The following is an 18,477-nucleotide window of genomic DNA, read 5'->3' as shown; positions in this document are numbered from 1 at the left end:
ATAAGGAGAAAATTTTTCATCAAGACAATGCTGAACTCAAAGAGAAGCTGAGTAAATCCGATGACAAAAGAAGAGAGATTGAGTCCAAGATGTTATCTTTAAAGGCTACAATTGGAGAATTAAGTGCTGCTAAAGCATTGTGTGAAGAAGAAACAAAAGAAGCCATTTCGATGAAGGAAACATTAGAAATACAAGTCCAAGGTCTTCAAACAGCACTAGAAGTAGAGACAGTTAGTAGTAATATTAATAAGAACTTTGCGAAAGTCTTGATAAAGAAATTGAGACTTTACGTCAAGAGGTACAGCAATTTAAGAAGGAAAAATATGAGCTGGAAGTGCAATTAGAAAATGCTATTGAACAAGCAGGGGTTATTGACAAGTTGCTTGTGAACAAAACGAGCTTAACAAATCTTTTGTTGCATGTTCAATGAACATGCTGATCTAATAAAACATATTAGAGAATTGGAGAAAGATCTTCTGAAAAAAGAACAACAACACAAACAAGAGTAAGCCACTTATATTTATTGACAGTTACAGTTATTTTATAATAATAGAGTCCAGACCCTTCATGATGTACAGGAAAAGGACCTTGAAACATTGAAAACATGTCAAAAATTTTCATCAGACACAATGGGAGGGTCGTGAAGCAGAGTATAAAAAGATGGTAAAACATTTGGAAAAGAAGGTATACAAAGTTTGTATGTTGGAATAAATTTTATTTTTTACTTTCAAAATGACAGATTGTACTTTTAGAGGGAAAATTATTTCAAATGAAGAACACTCGAGATGAACTGGTCAATAAAGTAGAATGTCAAGAGAAGGCAATTGCTCATTTCCAGAATGTTTTATCTGGCTCTCTCAAACCTGCAACTAGACAAAGGGTTATTGGATGACAGGCAGAGATCAATGTATAGTTAATACAGGAAAGACTATGAAAAAAATAATTAATTTATTAGTACCACTTAGGACAATAGCATAACTATTATAAATGTATTATTTGAATTGTACATGCATTTTTCAGTAACTATGGTGACTCTAAAAAAGAGACAATCTTGATCTAAAAACAATGAGTATTTACGGAAATAAGATAAAATAATATAATAAATACCGTCACTTCATTATAATATAATAACAAAGCAGTTAATAATAATTATAATAATAGTTAACAACTTTATGATGAATTAACAACGAGTTGAACAATGTACAGAAAACTTGCAAAGAGAATAAAAGGAGCTAAATTCCACAAAAGTGATACAGCTGTACTGATCAAAACGTTTTGTTCTTCTTGTACTGGTAAGTTTGTAGATGAGTTCATTAGACGTTCCAATCTTTGTTGCTCTTCTTCTATTTCCCTCCTTTTTGCTTCAGCTTTTAATTTCATTTCCTGTAGACAAACAAACAACAACAATATAAACCAAACATTTTACAAAATTACCTCAACCAGATGGGGAAACATCCTAATAAATATTCGATCAGTTGTATTAAAATTCCAACTATTTATAGCAAGTTGTCTCTTCTCTTCATCAGATGTAGTAATACTACCTACTGTGGGAGCCTTCTCCACCTAAACAAATGTCAAAAATTATCAGATCATGTCCATTATCAGAAAAATTGTCCTATCCCCAATTAGAGGATCTTTAATGTATTACAAAATATAATGATGGGTGTTGCCAAAGACATTTGAATATAAACATTAGGTCTAAACAACCATAAGATAAACATCCTATATTATGTAAAGGTGGAAAAAAAATGTGAATTTCCCAATGGAATTATAGAACTTATTCTTCCTCATTGTTATTCACAGTAGTACTGTTACTTACCATAAAACTTAATAGACCAGTGAGTATAGTAGCCACTGACCAAGCAGGGTTCCAAGTATCTGGATGAAAATCACTAATTGATAAAACAAAGTCGTTTATTTGTCGCAAACCGTCCATTAGTGTAATTGCATTGATATACGAGGAGGTTTTAATGGATAATCGGGTGGAATACAAGTTTACCGTGTATAACCACCTGTGTATGACATCATGTGAGAGTCACATGATTATAATATTGGCATCCTTACCACACATATGGTGTATCTTCTGGTCCTTTTACACAATATCGCTATATTAAGAAGGGAATCGATAATCATATAACTCACTCAATTTATATACCATTCTAAAATGTTGGATTCTAAAGGAGCTGCCTCTATATATGGAACTGGATCTTTCTTTAATCGCCTGAAGTCTTGTGTTAACCTTTTAATAGCTGTCGGTGTTGCCATGATCTAAATCACAGCAACTCAAATATCACTAGAGAATGATGACTCACGTTTTCCGTAAACACTACCCACTACCTAAAATGCACTACACAGCTACGCCTACTAGATTAGTAGCCACACCCACTTAAGAGTGAGGGTAGAATTTATCATAATTTTGTCTAAAGATTTCTTAATTGGAGAAATAGACTTACTAACTCTGTCAGAACAGATGAATGAAGACTCACACTACCTCAATTACAGGAACACAAGGGCTGGAACAGTTTCTTCTTTTGGCGAAAACAGCCAAGGGAGCAGCTGCTGCTCAGTTTAATACAAGATGTTACGAATTCAACAGGTGTATTAGTCATAATAATAATGGCATACCTTAAGGACCAATGGTTGTATACTAAATCATAAACCTCAGTCCTAATTATTTGTGTTCATTAGTACAATCCATACAGTGTGATGGTGGTAGTCCCCATTTTGTTTTATTGTGTAGGTGTTTATGTATTTGGAGAATTATTAGAATGTGAGAATATACGACGCATTAGAAGAAACTGAATATTCTTTCATCTCTTCAACTTCTGAAACTATTCACTTATGGTACATACTCAGATTACAAACGTGAGTAGTACAGATTGTCAATTGTTATATCATGTGATCATTAATATATAGTAATGACTTGTTTGTACTTATTATATCATGTGATCATTAATAATATAGTAATGACTTGTTGTACTTATTATATCATGTGATCCATTAATATATAGTAATGACTTGTTGTACTTATTATATCATGTGATCATAATATATAGTAATGACTTGTTGTACTTATTATATCATGTGATCATTAATATATAGTAATGACTTGTTGTAATGATTATAGAAAAACACACAATTTACCTCAATTGTCTCTACACAACTGATCAAATTAAACACATTAACTGTCATAGCACTGGCCGCTAAAAACAGAGTGAGTGAACATACATGGTAATCTCATAAGATGTTGCCATGACAACATTAACTATTCCATTGTTAATATACTACTAACCATGAACCTAAAAAATATATATATATCATGTACATGTACACAGATATTAAGTCAAGTGTTCTTTAATAATAATAATATGTATTTTATTTAATATAGACAATATCATATCACATTATTGATGTTCTCGATATTAGCAACGTGAGAGAATTAGAGGTCAGCAGTTTGTAGTAAAGAGGAAACAGAGATAATTGTATTCCTTTTATAGGATCTTATTATTGAGGCAAATATATCATAATATTTACAAGCTAAACTTGATCAGTGTAATCACCAGGTAGGCAACCATCAGAATAGCAGTGATGTTGTGACTTAGAATATAAAGTATGTTGGCTTTGTCATTAATTATTAATTAATGTTATCTATAAATATTTTGCTCCCTTTTCTATTAGTCTCGTTCCCAGACTGCCCCACCCCAGGCAAAAGGCAGTCTGATTAGACTATTGTAATTTTAATATTTTTAATTTTTAATAAGTATTCTTAAAACATATAAATTTTAATTTTTATCTATTCCCAGCTGGAAGTAGAGTCTTTTATTGGACGAGACATCCATCGAATCAACTTGATGGTATGATAGATAAATTAGAACAATGGTATGTCATGTGATCTGCATGTGATGAACATGGGTGTGTCATGTGAGTATAGGTGTACCAATTGTGCAGCTGTTATTCAAATAATGGAGAGCGAAATCATACGAGCTAATGAAATGAAGTCAGATAAAACAAACAAAGGAATCTCTTGAACAAGAAGTAAACAACGAGATATAAACACAATTATTTGAACAATATCTTTACAGATTAAGTCCTTAAGACAAGCTGTTTCTGTGGCAACAACAGATTTGAATCCAGCTCCTGATTTCCAAGACACACAACAGCACAAGCTGCAAAAGAAAGGTATTTTAAAAATGTTATTGAGTCCGCCAAAAATCAACAATTTTGTTTTATTGTTTAGTTTAAGGGGAAGTTTGGCTCGAGCCAAATCATGAGACAACCTATTAATTCATACTTTTATGAGCAGTACATACTCATTAGAAGACATATATTTGATTTAAATAACAATAATTTTTTGTCCTCCTAATATAAAAGTTTAAACTGTAATGATATAATATAACTAACTACCTGATGGATTTGTTAAGTCTTGACATATTTTAACAAGAAGTAAATAATATTATAAAACACCAAAACGAAAGAACTGAAGAGTTGTTACTTAGAACATAATGACTTATGTTCTATACATGTCAAATTTAAATGATGTTCATAGTCTATGCCTCGCTTGATACTTCCATTGGAGGTGAAGAAAGAGATTTTTGGCCCATCTTTCGAGGATTAATGGTGACACTTTTTGTGCAGTTATCAGTTTTATTAGATACCAACTAAATGGTCAGCTAATTCAAACATGTTATTACGAAGACTAATAATGATAAATTGTGCATTCTGGGTCCGTTCCTAATAAAATATATGAACATTACTATGTAGTACTTAATGTAGGTAAGTACATGTACGTACCTTCATTTAGCTACATAGTGTACATACCTTCATTTTAGTTACACATACATACCTTCATTTAGTTACACAACATACCTTCATTAGCTACATAGTGTACATACCTTCATTTAGTTACACATACATACCTTCATTTAGTTACACAACATACCCTACCTCATTAGCTACATAGTATTACATACCTTCATTTAGTTACACATACATACCTTCATTTAGTTACATAGTGTACATACCTTCATTTAATTACATGATGTACATTCCTTTATTTAGTTACACATACATACCTTCATTTAATTACATGTACATACCCTTCATTTAGTTACATGTACCTACCTTTAGATGTAGTTTAGGTAGTAACAACTATAGAGACATTTTTTAAAGTCTAATGCAGCATCAATTTCATCCATTACATATAATGGACTAGGTTTATAATGATGAAGTGCAAAAACTGAGATATTAAAATTAATAAAACTTGTAATTTTAGTTTAGATCTTTCTCTTACCAGAGCTAATGAACTCAAGGTTTTCTCTCCACCAGAAAGATTAGATATATCTTCCAACTTTTCTTAGTTGGCCTCACACTAAAGACAATCCCTTCAGAGAAAGGATCTAGACTATCAACTAATTCTAACTCAGCATCGCCACCTAGTGTAATCATCTGAGAGCAAAAAAGAGAAAAATAAATAAATGATAACTATATTGCTTTACCTGATACATTTCTTTGAGTTTATGGGTAATGATGGAGAAACCGTCATAAATTCATCAAGTCTTTTTTTTTGCGTAAACTTTCATAATTTCCACGTGCTGTATCTCTCTCAACAGTAATGGTGTCCAGTTTCTTGGAGTCTTTCTTCATGCAAAGCTTCCTGTGAAGCGAACAAGAGATAATCTTACAGTTCTATTCTCAAATACCTTTCTTTTATATTCGTCGATAGCAGCCATATTTGGTGTTTTTTTTGTTTAAGTGCTTCTTCCAACATTGTTATTTGATACTCTACATCCTTCTTGTCCAAACTTGTCAACTCTTCTTCAGTCAACTCTCTCTTATCCTCCTTGTCTAAACCAAGTTTACTTATCTAGGAAATGATAACAACACACCTATTATAATTTGTTTTAACATCAATAAATATCTGACTTAAGGATGCTCTCATATATGTACAGGAAATTTAGCTCTAAATCTATATCAATGTACAATGTATTAAGATTCTTCTATTACTAAGGACAGATTTCATGGTCCACTACACAAAGAGGGTGTCTTGTTGCAGTTTGTAATAGTCTGACCTCATTTTCAAAGTGTTTAATTTTTTGTCGATTTTTCTTTAACTTTCGATGCATATTGTTCCAGTTCATGCGTCAGATCAAGTAAACTGTTCATCAAACCTCTCTCTCTTTAGCTTCTATAATTTCTATCTCTGTCTTCAAAGATATCAACTGTCTTCCAATTCCTTCAAGTTAGTCTAAATAAAAAAGATGAAAATTCAGTCACGACAGATTGCAAAGTACGTGGATGATCTCCTGTTCCTCTATCACTGCTTTAGCTTCCTCTTCTAAATTTTTAATTCAGTTTGCAATTCTTCTAGATGTTTTTCAGCAGTTGTCAAATCATTTTCTAATGATGCTACTTTGTCTCGAGTCTTCTTAATATTCCTGTAGAAATAATAGTTGAATTTAAAAGATTGGTAGATGATAATGTTCCATTATATGATAATAATAACCAAATAATGATAATAATAATAATATAATAATAATAATAATATATTAATAACAATAATGAATAACAATCACCTTTCAGCAGTTTTAATGGCCACGTTGTTTTTGTAATTGTAGCAGATGCATCTTTGATTGCATTCTTCACTTTATCTACCTGGTCCTATTTACCAAAATATACTCACTAAACCAACTTTATAACAATTAAATGTTTTTACTGAATATATTTATCAGTATAGTTACTGAGTAGATATTCAGTATAGCTTCTTAATTTAACCCTTATTGTTCAAGTCACCTGTTGCTCTTCATACGGACCTCCAATTCTCATAATTTCTTCGTGAAGACTAAAACAATAAATTAATATATTACAGCTGAGATATTCCATTTTTCTTGCCTCTTTACTTGTCTATCAATATCACTAGCTGCCATTGAAGCTTTCTCATATTCTACAAAGAAAGTCAATAGTCGATACAACTTTTTATTTACCTTTCTCATTAGCTTTTACTTGTTTTTCCAGTTTAGCGAGAGTTGCCCTTGATCAATTTGGGGTTTCAGCATTTTGTATCTCAAGTTCCATTGATGCGTCCATTAAGTCCTTTCTCTTGTGTTTTCAATAACTATATTTCAATAAATTTATTGAATTAGTTGAAACGAGTTACTTGTATATCTCTTGAAGACGTTAGTTTTCTTTCTCAGCCTCAGTGATCTCACTTTGAAGAGTTCGAACTTTTCTTTCCATTCCGCTCTCTTATGTTGGTGCTCCTGGAGAGGGAGAGAGAGAGAGACAAGAGAGTTTAAAACAATATTGTTTTAGACATGCTCTGCTTTTGATTCATCAATTTTTAGTTTCTCCTCTAGTTGTACTAGTTGATGGGACTGACGTCAACAAGACCCTTGGATGACATACGACCCACGTGCAACTTTATTTCCCCCACCACTCATGGTCCCTGCTGAATCAATTAGTTGGCCTCCAAGAGTGACCACACGGTGACGTGTATTGCCCTATAGTAAGTAACAGAAGCTACATAAATTAGAGAGCCATCTGTTGGTAAGTTGTAATAATTTATATCCATGGAGATTTATGTAAAATTTTTATGTTTTTCTTGTAGTAATATTATTATCATACTTGTAAACCAATACGAGTAGCTTGTTCCAAATCTTTAGCAACGAGTGTATTTTGCAAAGCAAAGTAGAAAGCTGAGAGATATTTGTCATCTCTCACTTTAACAAGGTCAAACAATCGTGGAACGTCTTCAGGTCTACAGAATAATTAATAGATAAATGAATTTATGTGACAAAGAAGAATATAACAAATGAAAGATAAAAACTATATCATTAATAAGTTCTTACGTAGACATTTTGATGGTAGCTTTCTTCCGCCAAACCTCAACCTGACAGATAAATAAAATATATTAGTCAGTATGTTTACTTCAAGTAACCTAAACACACAACACATTATTATTATTATTATTATTATTATTATTATTAATTTATTACTATTATTATTATTAGTTATTATTATGTTGTACCTTATCTAAACCGATAAATGATGCAGAACCTAATTTGGTACTCTTTAAAAACTCCACACACATTTGATAGCTGTCTCCATATTGTCTACTACTACATATCCAATTGCCCACATGCAGTACTGATAGCAACCATCATATTTGTCATCAATAGATCCCAAATCACCCTAAAGAACCAAAAATAAAAACATTGTCCGTCCATCTATTTATTGATCTATTAAAAATATAATAGACATCCAAAAACCACAAGTCAATCTGTCATATAATGGAATATTAACATAACAACTTGTGCCAAGACATTTGTTAAGGGGGCTACACCTTTCATTGTAATAGCCCCTTTTATCTTGGCCACTATATACACACCAAATATACCATAGAAATGTCATAACAAAGGTTATCCAAGTATTGTACTATATATACACACAATTAGTAAAAATAAACTGTCACACACACACATTCTCAAGAAAGAGACAAACCACTAGTCAAAATAGTGTGTAAACAATTTCTTTTCAATTTCATAATAACTTATTATTATCATAACCACAATTTGCTTAGTGAATTAATCTCCATCCATCCTAATAACATACCAAAACGACCACATATACCAGTAATGTTTCCTGAATCTCTCTGTTGCATAAGTGCATCTAAAACTTGACCTCTATTGTATAAATAAAAAACATCATAGCAACAACAACAATATGCCATATTTCAATATTAATATATTTAGATAACAAGGGTTTTGAAGTTCATTGTTTAGAATTTCCTTTAGAAATATAGCCATTTCTATTAACAATAAAATAATAAATGATTTAGTAATTTCACCTGCTTTTATGAGCCTGTAAAGCACTTCTTGCCTCCTCCACTTGACCTCTGGATGATCGCAGTGACTGACCTATTATCTCCATTTCTTTTGTCACCTCCTCTAATTCTTTCTCAGAACATGCCAACTCTTGACGCTTTGTTGGTAATGAAGCCTCATATTTCTTTAAATCACTGTATGACATTTGGAAAAATGAAACTGGAGATGATATTACTAATAACACCTTTGTTTCTCTTTCAATGACCGTGCAACATTTTTAACCTCTTCCTTAGCCTGCTTGACTTGTTTCTCTCCAGCAGTAAATCGTTCTCGATACAACTCCAACTCAGCAGTGGCCACATCAAGCTAAAAACAACAACAACAATAAAATTTATTGCATAAAAATGTACTCTGACCTCTCCTCTCTCTGACTAAACAATTGTTATGATAGATATGTAAACTTTGCCAAAGAAATTTTCACTTTATCAAGTATATTTACTTATAATTATAGACATTATTTAGATGGACATATTCAATTAAACACAGTACATGTATTTACATGTACTACAGATTAGGGTACATGTAACAGGAAATCGGTGTGTGTGAAATAGAAGTGAAGTTCACACACAGCTTTCCTTTGTTGGTTAACAATGTATTGTTACATCAATTTATGTCACACAATATGATATAATACAGTATAGCATACAATAGCCGTTATAATATGTTGTAGATGTTATAAAAAAGCTAACCTTTGATTTAGTTTCATTGACAGCCTGACTTAGACTGACCAGTTGATTCTCTAACACCTATCATATTAGAGAAAACAGATATAATCCATCAAACATGTTATGTCCTCCTTTAGGTAAACATCACACATGTTAGTTAAACAATGACACTATTGTTTATCTAAAAACACCGTCCAAAGCACAAATCTATAATCTGATATATACTTTACAAGAGCTACTGGAGACAATCTTCAGTGCTATATCCAAAAGCATGAAATTGAATTAAAGCATTTTACAGATTACACATATTATATATCTCCATGGTTACAGCAATGAGACAGAACAGAGATATCAGCAGTAAATATAAACAATAGTCATTCTTTATCAACATAGTGGTTTGATTAGCTCATAAAAATAACACTTTAAAGTCTTATAAAAAACTTGTTAGCCTGGTTTTAAATATTAGTGGTTAAAGTTACACCTGCTCAATGGTTATTATTGGCAGATACATAGACACACCACACCTCTTTCTCATCCTGAAGCCCTTGGGTATCCTCTTTGAGACCTACACAATACAGACAATGTACATACTTGTGGTTCATTCATTGCATATACATGTTATGGGTTAGCACAAGACATGTCTGTCTGTCTACATGGTACTAATGGAAGGAGTGTGTATATTCTATACTGTGGTATCTAATTAGAGCATGTAAATGTACATGTTACATGTTATGAATTTTAAGCAAATTGGTCATTATAGTAAGAGTAACTTAAGTGGAGCAAATGGGTTGATCAACTCACTTGCCATTACTTCTGACAGTCTTTCTTCTTCTTCCATTTTTCTTTTCTACAATAAATGATATATATGTCATAATAGCAACTAAGATATCATTACATTCCAAATTTAACATCTCAATATCAATTACATACTAAATTACTCATTATATAATGTTTCCTTCAAATTATAGCCTTCTTATACTACAATACAATCTGACATTATTGAGTAGCTATGTGTAGGTGTGTGACTACTGATAGCCTTTCATGATAAACATATACAGTCTCAATTACAAACCTCTAATATTTTTAGTTTCTTTTCACACTCCATGATCTCTTTGGTGTGTTTTTTCTGGTGCTGTCTCAAGTTCTGTCAGCTTTTCTTTCTCTTTCTCTAATGTTTTGCTTATCTTCTTGAGTTGAACCTTGGTATTTTTGAGGTCTTGTCGAACAAGAGTGTCTCTCTGTTCACAAGCACTCAAAGATGATTTACATTTTTCATTTTTCTGAGTATGTTGTTCATACACTCTGAAATATTTATATGAAAGTATTAAATCAGATTAAAAAAATGTTGATTAGTCTAGAGTTTACCATTGGTGGCTATTCTAGGTCACTGTGGTAAGTACTGATGTTTACTAGTCTAGAGTTTACTAATGGTAGCTATCCTAGGTTACTGTGGTAAGTACTGATGTTTACTAGTCTAGAGTTTACTAATGGTAGCTATCCTAGGTCACTGTGGTAAGTACTGATGTCTTACTAATTTATATCTATCTCAGGTCATTGTGGTAAGTACTGAAGTTAACTAGTCTAGAATTTACCAGTGGTAACTATCCTAGGTCATTGTGGTAAGTATTGATGTGGTGGGTAAATATTACCATTTTAGGACACCACTACTGATGTTCAATTGTACATACTAATCTTAATGTTTACTAATCTTAATGTTTGTAGTGATGATAAGGAAGCTAGTCAAATACATAACTCATACTCACTTGTACAACTTCTTTTGCTGCTTTATCTTAGATTCTTTCTCTTCTTTGTGTTGCTTGACTGATTCCTTAATCTCTTTGACTTAGTTTCTAACTCCTCTTTCTTCTCTCTTGCTTTAGCTTCCAACTGGCTACATTCATACTTATATCGTTCATACAATGTATACTGTTTTAAAGTCACATCTTTCTTCATCACCAAATACTCTTCAGCTTCATTCTTGGCTCCTTCCAACTCATTTTTCTCCTTCTCCACAGCTTTGACACGATTAAGCTTAATATAAAAAGAAGCAAAATGACTTAAACCTGTACAATTGTTGATTACCTTTTCTCCTCTATTCTCATTAAGTTCTTCAACTTTCTTTCCCAGTTCATCTATAGGTTCTTTATACTGACTGGTACCAATGATGTCCTCAAGGAATTCTAACATTCCTTCATCGTGTTCTGTTAGTGCTTTCGGTTTCATTAATGCTATTTGCTCCACCTCTCCCTTTATAGGTGTGCATGTGTGTGTGTGTGTGTGTGTGTGTGTGAGAGAGAGAGAGAGATGAAACCTTTAAACAGAATATGTAGGAGAGGTTGGTACAACTAACTGCTAATAGAGTAGTAAACTACACTTAACATTGTACATATGTTCGCATACTTTACCGAATACCAACAAACATGATTACACAAATTATAGTCATAACATTTATATCTATATGTTCACATTGTAAACACTAACCATTCATTAGTTCATTGTTTGTGTTCACTTATAACAGTATTTGCATCAAATGAAATCAAAACAGCTACTACTTACCAACACACCCATCAACTAATCTAGGCCCTATACATTTAAACATTGGGGTTCAAATATGGGGCCTATACATTGGACCCTATATATTCAAATATTGGGCCCTGTATGGGAACAGGTCTGAGTCCTATACACTAACCTGTAATATTAAGAATCGGTTATGATCCAAATCAATACCGTTCTCCCTCAGTAACAACGCCACTTCCTTAAAAGGAACTTTACGTCTATTGAGCTGATAATGAGATGTGTTTTTGTCTTTGTAAGCTGTTCTCGAGACAACAAACTGACTACCAGGAACCACCTTGTAATCTTCCCAGGCTAATTAGAGTTAATTGAAAGATAAGGTAAGCATGTTTTTCTCAATTATGAACAAAAACATTTAAATTAGACAAAGAAATTAAATTAGGGACATTATAGGCACCTGTGATATTATAACACCTGAGATACTGCAGGCGTCAAAAGGTAGCTAGGGATGCCACATTTTATTGATAATGACATAACCAGCTGTAATATTGTATTAAATAATTTAATTGATTATATTTTTGGCTGACAATAATGATTATTTCTAATGGTATTTTAACTAACTCAAAACAATGTGCAACAAACTATTACAACTACTTACAAGAGGAATACTGAGATGCTTATATTAAACGCACATTACAAACATTGACAGATAGCTATGTCATAAGGAGTGAAATACAATACCCATATAACACTGACCCTGGTCACAGCATCTCTATTACTTTGTTTGTCTTACCAGATCAACAATCTTCTGAAAATAGACACTCACAGAACAACTCTGGATGTCTTGATGATGTTCTGAGTTGTGTATTAATACAGATATACTCTTGGAACGGATTTTTTTTTGCACGATAACCAAAGACAAATAGCATGGCGTCAATTACATTGGATTTGCCACTTCCATTGGGTCCAACGATAGATGAAAAAACACTAAACAAAAGAAAAAAAATCTAAGCTTTGTGATAGTATAAGTACTGATGTTTACTAGTCTAGAGCTTACTAATGGTAGTTATCCTAGGTCACTGTGGTAAGTACTGATGTTCACTAGTCTAGAGCTTACTAATAGTAGCTATCCTAGGTCACTGTGGTAAGTACTGATGTTCACTAGTCTAGAGCTTACTAATAGTAGCTATCCTAGGTCACTGTGGTAAGTACTGATGTTCACTAGTCTAGAGCTTACTAATAGTAGCTATCCTAGGTCACTGTGGTAAGTACTAACATTTATGTCATCATGTGGTCAGTTAACATTTATGGTCATAGGGAATTGTAGTTAAACTAAATATCTATTACATGTCAGGTAACTAACTAACTAAGCAGATTAGATCATCACTACAAGGATATCATAACATTATTACTGCACCTTATTATCTAGATAAGCCCTTAACACCTGTTAGCTTCACTTGTACATAACTAGTTATACTTATAGCCATACACAATTATATAACTTGAATATGATGCAGTAGTGCGTGTCTATGTACTGTGTATGTGTTGGTACTTAGTGTCAAACAGTCAGTATGTAATATTATGCTTCCTATGTTCAAAAACCATAACACAAATAACTTTTCACTAAATAAGAGTGGGTGAATAACCAGTGATGTGTGAATATACAATTACAGCAACACTTGGAGACTAATAGCTGAGTTAGTCATTTGTTGCCATAGCAATGATGATGTCATCACAACTTATTTAACCTACAGTCAATAAAAGACTAAATACAAACATTAGTTTGAATATACATATTTGAGCACTGAGTAGAATGTGCAATCATGTTTTTATATATTACTTCATAATAATAATACAGATGTCACACTGTATTCACCTGAAATAGCTGTTCATTGGTTTGTGTAAACACACACTGACATGATTAAAATAACAATCTAACAAGTCACAGTGATGATATCACACATCACAATACTATATAGTCAACTATAATATAGTGAAATAAAAATAATTTAGTTAGTACAGCAATAACTATAAGAGAAATCCAAACTTTCTCTGAATTATATACAAATTACAAACAATTCCATTCTATGATGAAGACAACCAGAATTTTCCTTGTCTACCAAGCAACGTGGACTACTTAATTCCTAGCAGCATATTGAGTAGGTAAAGTATCAGCAAACAAGTCCTTTATCACACTTCAATCTTGTAGATGTCACGTTTACATGTAATCATGTATTGCACAAATACATATTATACATCTCTAGCAATTGTCTAGCTGTTACTTAACATGTACATACCACAATCTAATAAAGAAGGTAATCAAATATTACTGCATAGACAGGATGACCTTCTAAGAACTCTATCTTCCTGCTCTCATATAATATTGTACATCATATAATAGACTAGACAAATACTTGTATTGAACTGTTAAACAAAAATTACTATGCAATAAATAAACAGAAGGAAAACATCGTAATGATTGCTCAACCATTAGGGACAAACTATACTACTGGAATTATAGTAATGCCTTGTGTTGACATCATATGGCCATCCCAAATACCACAATATACACACTACCCCCTTACTAAACCAGATGTGTAGGCCTGTTGAGTAACAAGATTAGATGATAAGAGAAACAAAATGAATCGTGTAGGAAACTTGTAGCCGTGACAAGTTGAATAGATTGTGTCAATACAAGCTAAATTGTCATTAATAGGTCATCTGTACTGTAGTCATTGTCATTGCCAAGTAACAAAAAACAATTGTCATTTTTGGAAATGGAGAAATATTTTTATTTTGGGACCTAGTCTAGCAAGTCCTAGTTAATTTGGGTATTGTTATATAATACTGACAACAATATAATGTCAATTAGTAACTTCCTGTTATACAATATTGTGTGGTCATTGTTATGGCATTCAGTAATGAGAAGTTAACATTTACAATGAGTATGTATTGTGATAAGGTTAGAGCCAATTTGTCTCTTCTTAGTAAAAATGTATCAACAATGGAAACTAAAGAAAATAACCTACAAACAGTATGTAAACAGAGTTTATTTTTGATAATCTAATGTTATTTATGCTAAAATTCACTTAACTACCATTCACACAAGTACTATAACCCACATATACAACTAAGAGCAATAATAACACAACATAAGGCTTCAAAGAGTTCAGTTAAGATATGTAGTATTTTACCTAGTATGAACCATATGCCCTATAAATGGTTATAGTTTGTGTGTGGGACATACATAGTAAATTATTCATTGTTATAATAAATCAGCTTGTCAAAAGAGGATGATGTCATAGTGACACCATACAAGAGGTGTGTGTGATATCGTACCTTGTTATGAAAAGGATACATTATAGATATTATAGATGATGACATCAATGGATATTGGATTTATAGTTGATAAATAATGAATAATAGACAATGGACCCATATAGTTGAAAGTGGATGCATATACAATTACAATGGACAACTAAATGGACCAATGGGATGTACTGATGGGAAATAATACCGCTTTGCTATGCATCCATTAACATTTAATTATCATTCCATTATGTAATGTAGTCCAATACTTTGACATCATCACCATGTGTAAGACCACACCAAAATATTCAATTAATGAATATCTGGCATACGTATATGTACATATACATACCTTGTGAAATGGTCCCAGCTCTCTGGTACCAGCATAGGATTTGAAATTCTCACAGACTATTTTTGGTATCATGAGACGAGTCTCCTCAGTTGATACCTCTTGAGAAACCTCAGAAGCTATGCCTTCATCATTCATGATAATACAACTAGAAAAGGGTGGCTCTTTTCACACAATATATAACTGTCTATTTACCTCAGTAGTAGTAAAATAAGGATATATATATTATTCTTTTTACTTGTATAAAACTTTAAACTTCAGTCAATTTAGATTCTTTAGACTTGAGTCTTCAGGGCTACACTACTGAAGTAAGTGATGTTTCCCGCCAAATATGGAGCAACGATCTGTTATAATTATTCATAGATTTTCACCATGACAACAGCGGAATGTGAAGTAATGAATATTTAATAAGGGACATCAAGAATGGATGGCTTCCCTCCTTTGAGAATGTATGGAATTCATGGACGTCAGCCACACTTGGTATGCACAATGCATATTTAATATGGTAATGATTAAGTAATAATGAAACAGTATTCATAACAAGTTCAGTGTTGTGGAAGTTCTGAGTGAGTGAGTGAGTGAGTGAGTCATTGAACGCTTGTAGAAAGTTTTGTTTTTCAAAGGATCGACTCAAATCTCTATTCGTTTCAACGTCGTCGTATGAACTAAATAAAGAAAGAAATCAAAGAAACTGCTGCAAAGGAGCCAATCCGAAAACTAGTGACAAGTTTTAAAAACTGCAATATCAGTGTAGAGACAATATCCACATTTCTAGAACGTCTTCTCAGGCTAAGAAGATGCCCAGAAAAGGAGACAAGAGAAAGGGAAGGAGAACGAGAGCCAGTACTACTCCTGTCCCACAAGCTGCATCAGTTACTCAAAATACTAAAAACAGTCCTCCAACTAGAGGGCGAAAAACCAAGAACAGTCAAAAAAGGTAGACAACCTCCACCTAAAACCTGCAACAGGAGGTAAACGAACTTCCAATGGTCGAGGAATTAGAAGAAAACTGTCAGAGCAACAGACCACTTTCACATCCCATGATCAAATTGTCTACAAATCTGGAGGTACAGAATATACATATCAATTACTTACATAATAGTAACTAGGTTTAAGAAGAGCATAATACTTATTTCGTTTTTCAAAAATCATTCTATCGTTGTTTTGCACACAAATAAAAACTCACACAATCTAATTCAAATATTATTACATGTGTTCTTTCCTTTCAACAGATTACGCTTATGTGGACAGTCAACAAGCCGATCAGCCCTATCATATTTGTTTGATAAGAGGCTTTAAAGTGGTAAGAATATAAATATCATAAGATATACTGTATTCAAAGTAGTCACAACTACAAAGAAAACAAGACATATATAGTTAGTTGTCTCTCATAAACAATCATAGTCTGCCACAGAGAGCACAGTTCTCTGTTATTTCAGCCATTATAATCTTGTCTACAAACACTCACGATACAACATCCAGACATTGACAGGAAGAATGATGAGGTCATATACTATAGTTGTTATACAGAATTTGTTACCCATTTAACAGTTTTTGCTATAATGATGTTGTATTACTCTAGTCACTCTTTTTTACATAACATATTCAACTGATTGTATGATGTTGTGAAGAACTGATCAACGTATGTGTATGTGTGTGTGTGTAATTGTTGCCACATTTTAGTATCTGTGGTATGCTCATTGGTCAGTGGTAGTGTTGGTAGTGTTGCTTATTATGAGAACTGATCATGTATCATTTTATGGAATTTGTCACAGTTTTCCTACCTCGGTGTTAGTAGCAGTGGTGATAATTGTCTCTTTATATATTTTAATTGAACAACCTAATTGGGACTAGATGGGGCTAAAGTGGGTGTGTCTTATCTACTTAGTTACACTATTGAATAATAATGTTTATCTTTGCTCATATGAAAACATAAAAAGTCTACCTTTCATGACTAACAAACATCAGCTGGGTTTCCTTTTTTTCTTATAAATTCTTTTCCTTGCTCCCAAATTTGTCACTTTGTGTCATTAGCACTTTCAGAACTTACAAAAAGTTCCAAAATAACAGTTTGTGGTCAGTAGTCTCTCCCAATTCTACTTAAATATTTCCACCTCTTTTTTTGTGAAAACTAAGCCTGGTCCATACATAGATTGTGTAATATAACACTTTCTTATCTGTATGCTGTATAATTTTATTCATGTTTATGAATATATCCTTAATTCTAATTGCTTTACATGTACATGTAATATTAGCTGTAATGAAAATCTGACAGTTGTAATTCAACCATTTGTATATTTGTTAGTGTATGTTAATGTGATTATGTGTTAGGTAATTAGTATGAATAGGTCTTTGTGATCCAGACTTAAGGGGTGGATATTATTGACTTGTTGACATAGTTAAAATACTAAGAACTCTGTCTACTCTCTCTCTCTCTCTCTCTCTCTCTCTCTCTCTCTCTCTCTCTAGGCAAGAAAGGATTCTGTAATGGCAGAGGTTAAATGGTTCTACCGTGTGTCTGAACTACCCTGAAGCTGTATATTATCAATTAATGGGGACAGGAACAAGGTAATTGTTAGCACAGTGACATACAAACAAACAGTAAAGCAACTGAAAGGAACAGTTCATTAAGAATTTTGCCCAAACTTAAGAGATAACAATGCTCTGTTTACAATACCTCCTTAAATACTATTAACAGTACAAAACAAGTCAACTTTATAAGATAATACATTCCAGCTGTAATCAAAGCTACCTTGTTGAC

General features: G+C 32.5%; 2 pseudogenes; both read right to left on the bottom strand.

Moving 5' to 3' along the window:
- Nucleotides 1-453: 453 nt before the first annotated feature.
- On the bottom strand, nucleotides 454-2,265 carry LOC121391711 (annotated as a pseudogene).
- Nucleotides 2,266-4,547: 2,282 nt separating this feature from the next.
- On the bottom strand, nucleotides 4,548-15,791 carry LOC121391710 (annotated as a pseudogene).
- Between the last annotated feature and the right edge of the window lie 2,686 nt (nucleotides 15,792-18,477).

The sequence above is a fragment of the Gigantopelta aegis genome, unplaced genomic scaffold (genome assembly GCF_016097555.1).
Source record: "Gigantopelta aegis isolate Gae_Host unplaced genomic scaffold, Gae_host_genome ctg2866_pilon_pilon, whole genome shotgun sequence".
Taxonomy (NCBI): domain Eukaryota; kingdom Metazoa; phylum Mollusca; class Gastropoda; order Neomphalida; family Peltospiridae; genus Gigantopelta; species Gigantopelta aegis.
The sequence above is the reverse complement of the archived record's forward strand: the minus strand, read 5'-3'. Positions and strand labels throughout refer to the sequence as shown.